This window comes from Ceratotherium simum, chromosome 22 (assembly GCF_057802395.1).
Source record: "Ceratotherium simum simum isolate JZ-2026a chromosome 22, ASM5780239v1, whole genome shotgun sequence".
In the NCBI taxonomy this organism is placed as follows: Eukaryota; Metazoa; Chordata; class Mammalia; order Perissodactyla; family Rhinocerotidae; genus Ceratotherium; species Ceratotherium simum.
The window spans coordinates 47848767-47863043 of NC_141921.1; the positions used below are offsets into that span (position 1 = coordinate 47848767).

Below are 14277 nucleotides of genomic sequence, written 5' to 3' on the forward strand. Positions count from 1 at the left end.
GGAGGACACGCCCCTTAGTCCCCATGGCCAGCTACACGGTCCTGGCACTGCTGTTGATGCCGCCCTTTCCAGAAGCCTCTGAGGTCACACACAGGCCTGCGCACTGACGCCCGAGGAGGGCAGGTGGCAGGGCCCGAGCAGCCACACAGCCCAGGCAACTGACCACACGGGTCAGGAGGGCAGAGAGGCCGCGGGCCCTGCAGCCCCGCCCTCCTTGGCCAGCCACCCGAGAGAAAGTGAAACAAATGGTACAAGTCCCAGGGAGAGGACAGAAGCAGCACAGTGACCAGGGGGCTGAGAAGGTCGAAGCACAGATGGACCCAGCACAGCTGCCCCAATCTTTTCCTGGGTGGGAGCAGACAAAGAAATAAAGCGACGCCCTTTTGCAGAGTGTGTACATTGGATGGAAATGCAAATACAAGCTCCCCCTAGCCACACGCCGGCCCGTGGTCCAGAGGCAGGAGCCTGGCCTTCGCCAACACACGACTCCCACCGCCGCCCTCCACTCTGCACTCTCTTTGGGTCACGTTGGAGAGATTTTTCCTCTGTGACCATCGCCACAGACATGGTGGGTTTTTGGCCTCTCACCATCCCCAGGAGCCTGTCCAATGAGAGAAACAGAGCCCAGCACAGCCACTTCCCTGCGCCCGCCCAGGCATCCCAATTAACTCAGCAGGTCCCAAGGCCGCTGGGAGACATTAGTCAGCTGCCCCTCAAGCCCCCACCCTAGAGCAGCAGTCAGGGAATGCGTGCTGCACGCCCTTCTGGAAGGGGTCCCCGGGACCCGCAGCTGAAGAAGCATCCTAACTTCCTGGCCCATGGCTGGGGTCCAGAGTGCAGCCCATAGAGAGGGGGCTGGAGCAGCCAGGCCTCCTCCAGGTGGCCGGCTCTGATCCATCCCCAACATGGATGGACATGGGGGTACCAGGGCCCCCACCCAAGGGCCCCCAGAGCTCTGAGGGGCTCGCTGCAACCTTTGACTACTAACTGAGAGTTAATCCGAGTTACGTAAGCAGTACTCCCCACTTGGCGGCCTCACGACTCATGACTTCTTTGGATTCCTGGAAGAGGGTAGGGGGTCTTAAGGGAAGAGAGTCGAGTTCACGCACAGTTTGCCTGCTCCCGCCCCAGCGAGCCTCTGCTCCTGCCTCCCCCTCACATCTGACTGGTATCAGGCAGGAGAAACCCTCTCGGGCCAGACTTCAAACACGAGAATCTAGATCAAGCACATATTTGGCTTTCCAAGCTAATCTTTACATCAAGTTAGTCTCTCCTGACTTGTAACCCTTTGAAGAATACCTAGCAACCACGGATGGAAAGTAGATGACTCTTAGTGACCCCAGGCAGGAGCCCCTGGGCTCCCGAAGGCTCAGTAGTCATCGCTGGGTCGGGGTTTGGTGTTCAGCCACTCCATCATGACCTGGATGCTTCCGTCCACAAGCTCTGGGCACCCTCTGGGTTTCCCACAAAAAGCCTGGGGACACGCAGCCCACTTCTGCCAAACATCTTGATGGTGCCCAGGCCAGTGGGTTGGGATGAGGATGCCGGGGTGGGACACCAGCATTCCCACCCCATTGGGTGCCCTGGGCCAGGAGGATACAGGAAGCAAGCTGTTCCCTCTCCAGGGACCTGGAGACACACATCTCAGGAAGGCATGGGGCTGTCCTGCCCTGCTCCCTGCTCACTGCCCTCTTCAATGCACAGAAGAAAAGCAAGCAGGTGATTAAATAAGTCAACAGAAGGGACAGACTGGGAGGACCCCACCAGCCCCTCCCTTGCTTGGACTGTGGATCCCCTGGGTGGGGTGGGGTGGGTACATGGGGGCCGGCACCCATGTGGTGGGGAGATTTGAGCTGCCTCCTAACATGGCGATTGCTGCCAGCACTATTCTCCCCGAGGAGTGTCACGGCCACTGACACTCGACGATTCCAGCTGCAGCCAATTTGATAGCAGCAGCTGGAAATGGGCACGAGCCAGGACTCACCAGGAGGGCAATGTCTGTGGACAGAGCGTCTCACTCTGGCCTCTAAAGCCAGGCAGCACAGCCCCAGCTGCTGGAGGACTTCACAAGCGGGGCGGGCGACGGCCCACCCACTGAGTCTGTGCCCGAGGCCCAAATGAGCTGCGACGAGCACGGTGAGGGCCTCTGAGCTGTGAAGCACCCCACGGAAGAAGAGAGGCACATTACGTTGTTACACAGCTCACCCCACCACACACGCACACACCCACCCAGGGCCTCCCACACCAAAGGGGCGACAGAACCTTAGGGAGGGAGGAGGAGCAGACAGAGAGACCCCAATGGACACGGCCTGGGAAGAAGCCGTGGCGTGGGCTAGGCATTACGCTCCTGAGGGCGCCCAGCAAATGCCTCACAGGCTCTGAGCCCCCGAGAGAGCTGCAGCATCCACCCAGGGCAGGGGCCTCAGAGGCCACTCACGACCAGGCAGCCCACCTCGGAACTCTGTGCTGCTTGCTGAGTAAGAGCGCCCCTCCAGGCTGCTCTCATGCTCGTCTATGTGTGAGCTCCCACGCAGCCGGTCAAGCCAGGGCCGCCTTCAAGAGACACCGTCATCTGTGCTGATGGAAGGTATCCTTGGAGCTTTGCTACAACTATACCAAAAAGGCATAAAACAGCTCAGTAAGACTCAATCTGTTTCCCCCCGCTCCTAAGAAGAAAAGGCTCCACGCACAGCTCCTTTCAAACACAGAAGCAAAAATCCAAGCCCAGACTTTGTCTCAGAAGCCGGAGCGGACAGCCCCTCACTCAGGCGATGCCCCAGCTGGGCTCCAGGCTCAGTGTCTGCCTGACATAACCAGGCTCGGAGCCTGGCAGCAGGCCAGTGCTCACCTGGGGAGCGGTGGAGGGGCTTGTGAGCCAAGGTGACGAGCTATCTGCAAGGAAAAAGCACACTTCCAGGTCGCGAGGAAGCAACCCCTGGCTTTCAGTCACCATGACCGCATGCCTGGTGCTGCGATGCAAAGTGCACAGACCTTCCCAGCTCGGCCCCTTCTCCTGGCCGGGAGACGGCTCTAACAGACATGACAGAGCTCTCTCCTGTCAGCCTCCCCAGCAGGCGATGGCTCGTCCTTAGAGGCACGCTTACAGAAAATCTCTTGTGCTAACACCGAAGGGAAAAAAACAAAAGGTCAAACTTCAAAATCACCAACAGAACTATTTCCTAAAGCAAAATCCCAAGGAGCTCTCACCTGGGGATGCTGGAGAGGAACCATTTCAGTGAATTTTGAACCAACAGAGATGTTTCTTTCTGTGATATTGACTCTCCTCTCCCCTTATCAAAATGTACTAATCTTTCAATCTAGCAACTTAGTAATAAAAAAATGTCGGTTCAAATAACTTGCAGGCAGTCAGTCAGCCATTGAGAGCCAGACAGCAGCTCAGGAAGCATCTAGAGCTGAAGGTGCACCCCAGGCCAGGGCAGAGACCCCTTTGATGTTCCCAAGGCCCTTGGGGTCTGGCTGAGACCAGGAGGCAGACAGCAGGGCAGCTGGATGGGGTCACCACAGCAAAGCTGCCCTCGCTCCATTTTGTCTGTGTCCCAGAAAGGCCGAGCCCAGATCTTATGTGGTCCAAGCACAGGGTATCATACCCAACACGAGCCACTTCATAATTAACCTTTTACAGCCCACGCGGCAAGCAAGACCCAGCCACCAAGAGAAGGAACTCCGCTTTCCAGAAAAAGGCAGTGATAACATTTGACAGTTTCACTAGCTGTTTTAAACAGTCTTTATCCCCAGAGTGGGGAATCGGCTCATGAACCAAGGGTAGCTAGAAAACGCTTGGCATGCTCTGTCCTCTTCCGATTTCTCAAAACCAGGACGCGCACTTGATTCTCCCTTCGGCTCACTCCCCCCAGCTTTCCTCGGGCGGCGGTGGGGGCGGCTCAGGCAGCCTGCTCCAGTAACCACCGGCCGCTTTCCTCCCCAGCGCGTGAGCGCAGTGCATCCCAGTGGACAAACGCGAGAACCGCACGCTGGGTTCTCCGCCTCCGCCTATGTCCTCCCGGCTGGCTCTAGGCTGCAACATGGGACCGAAACGCACCAGCTCCGCGGAGCCCCCCAAGAAGGCGACCGACGGCTCGGAGGCAGCCTACCCAGCCAAAGGGACAACTGTGCCCTGCTGGGCCGTAGGCCGGCCAAGGCTGGGGTTGGAGGACTAGCGACACGGCACTCGGGCAAAGTTTGCCGAAAAGGGTCTTCCTAGGTACCCCCACGGCCGGCTCCGGACTCGAAGTCCCGGTTCCAAGTGGCCCCGGAGTCCGGGACACAGACAACCCTCGGGGCGCTCCCGCGGGTGTTTGTGTGGGTGGATGGGGGGGGTGCCCGCTCAGGCTTCCTCAGAGCCCCAGCGTCTCCCGCCCCAGCTGCCCGCCAGCTGTGCGCGCCCGTTGGGCCCGGAGGTCACTGCCAAACAGCTGGATTGGCAGCTGGGAGCCCGGGAGGCACCTGCCCAGGCCCGGGGCCCCGAGGAAGGGGAAAGCGGGCGGAGTGGCTGTTGGTTTTGGTTTTCTCCAACTCCGCCTGCCAAGCTCTGTCCGGGAGCCGGTAGTCCTGGCTTTCCCCGGCAGCTTCGGCCCCCGCCCTGGGCCCACCGGCCCCCGCGTCCAGCGGCCCGCGCCTCGCCCCGGGCCCTTGGGAGGATGCGCGCTGGGGCGGCCGGCCAGGACACTGCGCTGCTGGCGCCGGGAGCCGCGGGCGCGCCCGGCCGGCCCCGCTGCCCGGTGAGCTGGGGCGGGCGCCCCTGCCCGAACCTGGACGCGCGGAGGCCGGGAGAGCGGGCCACTCCCTGCGGGGCCGCGGGGCTCCGAGCTCCGGACTGGCGCTCAGACCCGGTTCCCTGTGCACGCCGTTGGCCGCTCGCGGGGAGCGGGGAAGGGATCCCTTTATTTGCAACCTTAAGGAAAGCACAGCTTCAGCCCAGCCTGGCACCCAGGCACCCATTCGTACCCCGGGCGCCAGCCGGGTCTCTCACCTGAGTCCTAAAAGCTGTTGAATCCACATGGTCACGTTTCGGGGAGCGGAGCCTCAGACCTTGCTCGCCCCGGCCATCTGCGCGGCGCCCGCGCCCGCTCGCTTCCGTCCCGCGGCGCCGGTCTCTGGCTCTCGGTCCGCCGCCGCCCGCCGCCCGCCGACCGCCGGCCGCGGGGCGCAGAGCGAGTCAGAGCGCGGCCGCGCGGGGCTCCATGCCGGCCGGCGCGCCGCCGCCGTTGGGGCGCATGGCTCAGGCGGGGCGGCCCGCGGGGGCGCACATCCTCCGGCCGGGGCGCGGGGCTCCCGGCCCCCTCCGGGGGCGACCCAGCGAAGGTGGAGGCGAGGCAGGGGCCCCCGCGGCCGGCCCTGGTGGGGCGCGCTCCGACGCTATGGCAGCGCGGCGAGGGTCAGAGGAGCTGCGGCTTCGTCCTCCGGGGTAGCGAAAAGGGAGGCCAGGCGGCGCCGCCGCGCACGGTTCGTGTCTCGCGGCGCGACTCCTGCCTCCAGTCCGAGCCCTGCGCCGAGGGGGCGGCGCGGTCCCGGGGTGCGGGCGACGGCGACGCAGGTGGACGCAGGTCCCCTCCGCGCGCCACCGGGTGAGGGGGCTCTGCCCGGGTCTTCGCCGCCGGTCGGCGCCGGTCAACTTGGCCGGGGGCTCCGTCTGAGCGCTCGCTCTGCAGACGGCCGCGGCGCCGGAGGCTGGCAGGAGGAGGGCACGGAAGGCGCGCGGGGCGAGGGCGCCGTGGAGCGCGGGGCGTGGGGACGCGCGGCGGCGGCGCCGCGCCGAGGAGGCGCGCGGGGATCCCGGGGCCCCGCCGCCCGCGCCCACCGCGCCCGCCGCAGAGCCGCCGGCGCTGCTCAGCCGCCTCCCTCCGCGCGTCTGCCTCTCCGCGCGCTCGCCCCCGCCTCCCCGAGCGGGTCCCAACTCCGCCCGCCTGGCCCGGCTCACGTCACCCGCTTCCCCGCCCCTCTAACTGGAGCCCGAGCCCCCTGTCCGGGCCGGCTGCCTCTCGCCGCCCAGGCTCCCAGTGGCCCGCCTCGCCGCGGGGGCCTGTGCCCCACCCTGGCGACGCCGCAGGCAGGGCCCCCGGCCGCGTCTTCCCCCATCCCCGGCCTCGTCCGGTCCCCACCTTGGGAAAGGCTAGAGAAAGGCCGCGGGCTCGGATTGGACCGCCAGCGCCGCCGGATGGTGTTGCCACGGTAACCAGATGGCATGCGAAGCAGTTCGAGGTTCCGGCCCGGTTACGGGTGTGCCGGGTGGACCCAGAGAGCTGATGTGGGGAGGCGGCGTTCCCGAGGGAGTTCTCGGGGGCGCGTGGAGCGGGGGGCTGCGCGAAAGTTTCCTCTAGGCAGAGCTGCACGAAAGGGGCCACGGAGTCTGTAGGAGGCGGAGGGTCCCCTCCTAGGGGATTCCTTTCTTCCCACTGCCTGGGCCCCGGCCTCGGGCGCTGAGGGAAGAAGTCTGCGTTCCTGGTCAGAGTTGCAGCACTTCTGCCCCATCCCTGCCCAGTCCTGAATCCTGACGCTCCAACAGTCCCGAGCTGAGCGTCTGGCAGCCCCTGCTAGCCCAACCGCAGCTGCTGCAGGGCCAGGCCCGCTCCGGAGGAGTCGCTGGAGAGTTCCCGGACTTGGCCTCCCCGATTCTCCATTCTGGCCGCTTAGGCATCCCAGGAACCATGCTTACCTGGGTAGGCTGTATTTGCAAGACAGTGACTAGAGGAGGAAGGGCACTGATGGGGACCCCTTTCCCTGAGAAAGTGACACGCAGTAAGACTCTCCAGTGAAGGCCAGACCTGTTGACTCCTTGAGAAGCCACGACAAAGCCCTACTTTCAACTCTCAAGGCCCTGGAGGGAGGTGCAAAATGAGGGCCCTAGAAATCAAGCTAGTGCAGCCCTTATGCTGCAGATGCAAGGGCGTGGGGGGGAGGCCCAGTGTGGTTGGGACCGCGGCCTCCCAGGTAGGCTCTTCGTCCCCGGGCCTCCAGGTCTTGGAGAGCCAAAGGCGTCTAGGAGGCCGGGGTGACCTGCCTCCCCATGGAGATCCCTGAGGAGGGGGGCCGGAGCACAGGTGGTGGTGTCAGGAACCCAAGTCTTGACATGGGCAGACCAGGCACTGCTGTTTATGACCGTGGGGACCTGGGCGCGTTCTCTAACCTCTCTGACCCTCAGTTTCCTCATCCATAAAGTGGGTTTCATGTTCCTTTCCATGGTTTTTGTGGGGACTAAAGGTGATGGGCCTCACAGGGTGTAACTGTTATGGTCCAGAGACGACAGGCCGAGTCAGCACGTTGCCTGCCTGGCCACTCGTGATGGTCTCCCTTAGAGCCCCCGCCCTGGGCACGTGGGGGACAGATCCCACCAAGGGAGACAAGGAGGTCCTGGAACAACAGGCTGCTCCCAGAATAGCCTGGAGAGAAGGGGGCGCCTGCACTGCTGCCACCTAGCGGGCCGAAGTGGGGGTGCTGCACCAGGATGCCCTTCCAGGAGCCAGAATAACCCTGGAGCAAGCCAGGGGGCTGAGAGCGGCTCCTGACCCCTCTGCTCCAGGGACCCCTTGGGCAGCCTTGTGCAAACCTGCGGAACTTGTCTCAGTAGGTTTATGAGTGCAGACACTAAAATGCACGGGATTGTTAGGAAACCAATTATATTGAAATGCAATGTAAAAATTTTAATAAAATAAATTTTTGACATAGCAATGTGCACTCTTTTTTATTACTACATTAAGTAATTACTTGGCAGATCCAAAAAAATACCACAACTTAGGCGTCGAGATGTGCGGCAATAGTGTTTTGAGATATCCGTAATCACCATAACGGGATCGGAGAACGCCTGCAGGTTCTCTGTTGACAGTGGTAGCTAAGGTCGTCCCACTGCGGTCTGTGCCTACATTTATAGTGGAAGGAGATGCTGAATTTCAGCCGGAGTTTGCAAAATTAAACGTGTAATTCTTCCTCCATCCAAATGTAAAGACCCCTTGAATTCTCCCTGGATATGCTGGGGGTCCCCAGGCCCCAGGTTTGAACCCCTGGCTGAGAAGATAGTCGAAAGGAGAGTTTTCTGAAAGCAATGGTGGGAAGAAGCTGTGACAGAGGCTGGAGGCAGGTCAGAGTCTAAAGAGCCCAAGTGGGTGCGGGCGTCTTGACTGGGGAGGGAGGAGCACCCGAGACTGGAAAGTGCAATTAGGACCAGAGCAGCAGCTTCTCTCTTCCCTTGGCACCAATAACCCCAGTCCAGCTCCCTCCAAAGAGAACCTAGTATTTTGTTTGTTTTTATTTTTTCTCTTGGTGACGACACTGTCATTTTTACACATGGTAAAACAAGAAAACCAGGACTTATATTTCACCACGAATGTAACTGGTCTCCTGTACTTGGACAGCATCTCACATTTCTGAGCATTTCATTTTTCTCCTTTCTTGGGAATTGGGAAGGTAGGTGTTATGTCATCCTGCACCCAACACACACACTGTCACACACAATCACACACTGTTACACACACACGAACACACTGTCACACGCAGTTACACACTGTTACACACGTACATACACACACACATGCCTATCAGCTTCAGCCAGTGCAAAAGGGAAGTCTTCAGATGCACCCGATATGGAAAGATCTCCTGTTCCCCCTCCCCAGGAGAAATCTGCACCCTGGAACCCAGGAGCCACCAGGCGCACGAGGGCCTCTCTGCCCCCCTCACGTCTGCCTCGCCCTATTTTCCCAACAAAGGAGCTGGCAGGCCCCTCAGGAGGTCCTCTTTGAAGCTCTCTTAGGCCATTTACCTAATGGCCTTCACAGACTTGACTATTTTTAAAACCCATTGAAAGCCAAATTGAGCTGCCATTGTTCATTTTCCTCCCAAGGAGGCAAATGTGTCTTAAGCATGACATTTGATTAAGTAGCTAAGTTTGTGATTTTAAATGGAAGGGAAAATGCTGATTAAAATTATTAGAAGTTTCTTTAAAGTGTTCACTCTATTATCTTCTCCACCCTCCTGCCTACTAGCTCCCTCCCCTCAATAAAGCTGGCATGCGGTGGGGGGGACACATGGTGGGGGGCTCCAACACTTTTCCTTCTAGGGGGAAGTCAAGTGCCTGGATTCTGGTGCTCCTCCTCTGGGATTGGAGCTGTTCCCAGGGGAGGCCGCACACAGACACCTGCCAACTCCCACTGAGTGCAGGGACCAGGCTGCCGGGTCAGAGGCTGGAGAGAAGAGCTGAGACCCCCCCCCCCCCCCCCCCCGACAAAATGACTCACAGGCCAACATCCCCCAGCCCCGGGGCTGGCAAGAGAAAGTGCCAGGTCTCCACTGCCCATTCAAACATATTTGTGTATCAGAAAGAGAAAAAGGTGATCCCTGGGCTTACTCTGAGCAAGGGACGGACTCTCACTGCAGGTGGAAAGAAGGCTGCCTAAACATTGCGTCTGGCCTGGGGTGAGAAAAACCCTCATTTCAAGGCTTTTAGGGATTCTCTGTGATGACAGTTTTGCCTCTTCTCTTAAGAGGACAAAAAAGAGGATTAATTTGCATTGCAAAATTAAGTGACAATTTGAACACAGTCCTTGGCATTGTGGGGTCAGGAGGTTTGGGGCTGAAACTGGCAGGAGGAGGAGCGGGTCGGGGGGGGCAGGTGCGGGCAGGGAAGCCAGTCAGGTGCTGGGTTGCCCCCGGGGGAGGGGCCACAGTGCCAAGTTGAGTCCTTACATTTTCTCACAATGGTGGCTGAGAACAAAGTCTGCAGTTTTTGTGTTGTGTTGTGGTTCTGCTCCAGGAAAGTGGCACCCCTGCTAAAGATGTGTCAGGAGTTAAGGAAGGGGTGGTCTCTGCTGTGGGGCAGCCAGGGGGAAGCCAGGAGGAAGAATTGGGACACAATGACTATCCTGGGAAGAGATGTGAGGAAAATTCCCTTCCTCTCTAGTATTCCAGAAGACTCTGGGCCTGGGGCGTGAGTGGGGAGTGGGCAGGAAGGGATACTGGACTTCACAAAGTGCTCGAGACAGGGTTTATTTGGATATTAAGGAAAAGGGTGGAGATCAGGGACACGAAGGAGTGGACCCTTGACTACAGTTAGGAATAACCTAAGGGGCTGAGTCTCTCTCTGGGCTGAGTCTCTCTCTGGCCTGTGAAGGTCCAAATCACGCTTGTAGGAGTGGTGAGAGGATGTGCGCATCTTGTTGACTGGGCCCTGAGAGTGTGCGGAAAGTACCAGTGAACGAGGGTCCCTGGGAACGAGTCCTCCTCCCGGCAGCAGGAGAAGCTCCCCATTCAGGGGCAAGCGCTCAGGGAAGGAGGTCTGACCTGGAGAGGTGGCTGCTACTTGGCTGCAGGCAGAAAAGGCAAAGCTGGGCACCAATGAGTCTGGGCTATTGATGTCTCTTCCCAATAGATTCACAAACCACATTGCTCAGCTCAGACTAGATTATATTGCGTCAACAGACAACCCCCCGAGCTCGGTGGCTGAACCCAATGGAGGTTTCTTGCTCACACTCATGGCCACCAATAGTTGCCATGCTCTGCTGCACGTTGTTTTCATCCTGGGACCCAGCCGGAAGGAGCTGCCCTTACCTGGACATCCCCAGTCACAGCACAGGGCAAGGAGTCATGACGGAACCTCACCATGGCCCTTAAGGCTTCTGCTGGGAAGGGGCACGTGTCACTTCCGTGCACAGTTCACAGCCATGTGGACGCCAGTGAGCTGAGGAAGCATGAACCTCACACAGGAATGGGCACGCAACACTTTGGACACTCGTACAATCTTCTACACTTACCGGTAGATATCCACAATGCAAGAAGATGATTTATATCTTGTTTTCACTGAGTCCCTAAACTTGGCAGTGCCAGAATTTATTCAAAGGAAGAAAGCATGTTTTCTGGCAAGCATGCTGAGTTTGCATACCCTTTTCTACCTCTGAACTCTGAATAGATCCTTGAATCTCAAGGCTGGGAAGATTCTGGACTAGACTTCATCACCCACCTGGGAGGCAGGCACCGGACTAATGTTGGAAACTCAGGGTCAGACACTTGCCAACAATGGTTCGCTCACCCCTAACTGTAAAGTTGGTCAAATAATGTGTCTTTAGGGGCTGTGCTTCTATCTAGAGAGGAGAGCTGTGATTATTCAAGAAAAATCATCACCATCATCCTTGTCATCATCATCCTCATAATCATTGCCTTTTTCATCACCATCATCATCACCACCACCAACACCACCATCACCACCATTATCATCACCATCATGACGACCATCACCACCATCACTATCATCATCACCACCATCACCACGATCACCATCATCATCATCATCATCATCAACATCATCACCACCACCATCATCATGATTTTCATCACCATCATGACGACCATCACCACCATCACCATCATCATCATCACCACCAATGCCACCACCATCATCATCATCAATATCATCACCACCACCATCATCACTATTATCATCACCACCATCACCACCATCATCATAATCACCACCACCATCATCATCGTCAATATCATCACCATCACCACCATCATCACCACCATCGCCATTATTACCACCATCATCACCATCATCATCATTTTTACGAGTTTTGTTGGAGCTCAGGCTCTACTGAGAGAACCACTCTTAACACACCAAAAAGCAGCAGACTCGTCTATCGCCCCCTTTCTCATCCAGTAATTGTCAGACCCTGCCTTCCCCAAGCAGCATCTCAGGTGGCATCTGGGCTGCTCTCAGCCCATCTAGAGAGTAATTGAGCGAAAAAGCCACTTCCTCTAACAATGCCTTGTCCAAGCTGTTATCCTCAGGCTTGAAGAGGCTTCCGGAACACGCCAAGAAGGGAGGAAGACATGTCACGTATTGAATGCCCAGATGCAGGGCAGATACCCAGCTGGTTCGCCCCGTGTGGCCTGAAATTCACCCCAGTCTGTAAGCATCAGCCACCGTGATGAATTTTACATTTCTGATCTTATTTAACTCTACAACAATCCGGAGAGGTTGGTGATATTATCATACCTGGGCCTAATATTTAAAATATTTAACACGTGCAGCTTGGGCACTGGAATGGAGGCTGGCCACAGCCACAGAGCCAGGCAGGGGTTCTGGGCGCTGACCTGAAGCAATTTGGGCTGGTGCTGGGGAAGTTAGGGGCTGTGTCCCACTGGGATGAAGGTGTTCCAATATTGTAATATCCGGTGTGGCTGCTCCAGGGCACGCTGGCTGAATATCAGGCCTGATCACATGCATATGCATAAGAAGTTCAAGCAGATTGCCCAAGATTGCCCAGCAGGGGAGGGAGGACTGGAGGATCCAGCCGGGCCCGTCCAACACTCAGGGTCTCTGTAGCGCAACACCTGCAGGACACTTCACAGAGAGCCCCTTCTCACGCCATGTCCCTCCCCGCTTTCTGAAGATGTTAAAAAGCAGAACTCCTGGTGGGCAACATGTGCGCAAGACAGTGACATCCAAACCACCAATTGCTGCCCTGTATTGTTCTTATCTCACACACAACAGAGCTGTTTCCTGCATCGTCCATGCTGGCCCTTCATTTCTCCTTTGAAAGTGTGCTTTTATAAAGTGCCCACTTTTGTTTGGTCCTCCAGGGAGCGTGGCTGCAGTTACACACTACCAGCTGACCACCTGACATCTGTTCTCCCCTTCATCCTTACTAGCAGAACTGTGGTGGTGGTGGTGAGGTGATAAATGTGCCTGGCTAAAAGTTTATATATTCCAGGCTGCCTTGCACCTAGAGTGGCCTGTGACACAGTTCTGGCCAGCCAGATGTACGCAGAAATTGCTTGATGGGACTTCTGGTAAATTTCTTTAGGAGGGGGCTAACACTTTAGAATGCACCCTTTGCCTTCTTTCTTGTTACTATTCCTGCCTGGAATGCAGACGGGATGCAAGAGATCATGCAGCCATGTTGTAACCATGAGGTGACAGGTATGAGGGTGGACGCTCCATCTGCAGAATGCCAGAGCAAATGGATAGAAGTAGTCTGGGCATTGTAGACATCCATATGAACCCCAAATTGAACCTACCTGCAGACTTCCTGTTGGCAAGAAAAATACATCTCCCATTAGTTCAAGCTACGGTTTACTCCAGCTTTTTATAACTTTTGGCCAAATGTAATCCTAACTTGATAGAGCAGGCCACTACTTGCTGGAAGGCTGGTAAAACTCAGGTACCAGCCTTCGTTTCTTCAAGGTTTTCAATTTCTGGGGAGGAATTTTACTTACCTCTGCTAAATGTTATAACTGAAGAAGGAGACTGAGATAAATCTGGAATCAAAAGGCTAAATAGCAACATAACACACGAGTTTTAAGTCTTCACATTATATACATCTTGATCTACGCCTTTTCACCAGGGCCCAGTGTCGCACTTTTGGGGACTTCTGCACTGGTTTGGGGATGGTGAAGCTAAGGAATTCATCATCCCTTTGTTCCAGTGTCTCTGGAAACTTCTCTGAGGGAGGAGGTAGGTGCCGAGTCTACCAGGAGACAGTGACTCCAGCTCCGGGGGTGACATCTGACGCTCGGAGTTCTCCTTTGTCACAGAAGCCACCCAAAGGCTCTGGAGAAGGCAGCACAGATACACAGTGCCTGGAGCAGGGGTTTAAAAGCTGAATCAGGTCCACAGCTTCCCAAATGAGCTTGAGGAGTATCTGTTCTCCGGGCGATATAAAGCGAAGACAGCAATCCAGGACACTTTCTGAGGAGCAACACTACTCGAACTCTCCCCCCCCCCGACCCCACTACCCAGGACAGAGAGCCACAAAATCAGCACGGACATTGGTATCCAGCAACGGGAAGGTATGGTAGTCAGAAGAACACGGCTTTTGTTTGTTCTTTTTTTTTTTCCTTTTTTTAAGAATCAAACAAATAATTTCAGGACCTGCCTCCACCACTCACCAGCTGCGTGATCTCAGGCCAGTTGCAACACCGCCCAGACAGTGGTTCTCGTATCTTGAAAATGGGGGAGGAAGGGGAAAGCCTCAGGGAGGATTAAATTAGATGGACTGAGCAGGGCTCTGCCACGTCGGGCTCTCATAAAGAGTTGCTCTTATTAGGAAGAGGCCTGCTGTGGGTAAAACTGATGGACAGCTGAGGACAGGTGCCAACTGTCTGTTACCTTCCTCTTCGGGCAACGAGCATGTATTGTGCACGGTGCTCGGTACCAGGTATACTTCGGTAAGTTAAACACACCTGGTCCCCGCCCTCATAGGACTTACCGTTCAGAGTAGAATTCGGATAATAAACAGATGAGCAAGACGTGAATGCATAACTGTCCGTTGA

General features: G+C 56.9%; 1 protein-coding gene across 1 annotated transcript in view; it reads right to left on the bottom strand.

Moving 5' to 3' along the window:
* The window catches only part of AJAP1 (adherens junctions associated protein 1), a 133593-nt gene extending 128494 nt beyond the window's left edge, over positions 1 to 5099 (bottom strand). Inside the window, exon 1 of the transcript XR_015555878.1 lies at positions 4991 to 5099. The gene's annotated coding sequence lies outside the window, so the exon portion shown is untranslated. The remainder of the gene's footprint in view (positions 1 to 4990) is intronic.
* Between the last annotated feature and the right edge of the window lie 9178 nt (positions 5100 to 14277).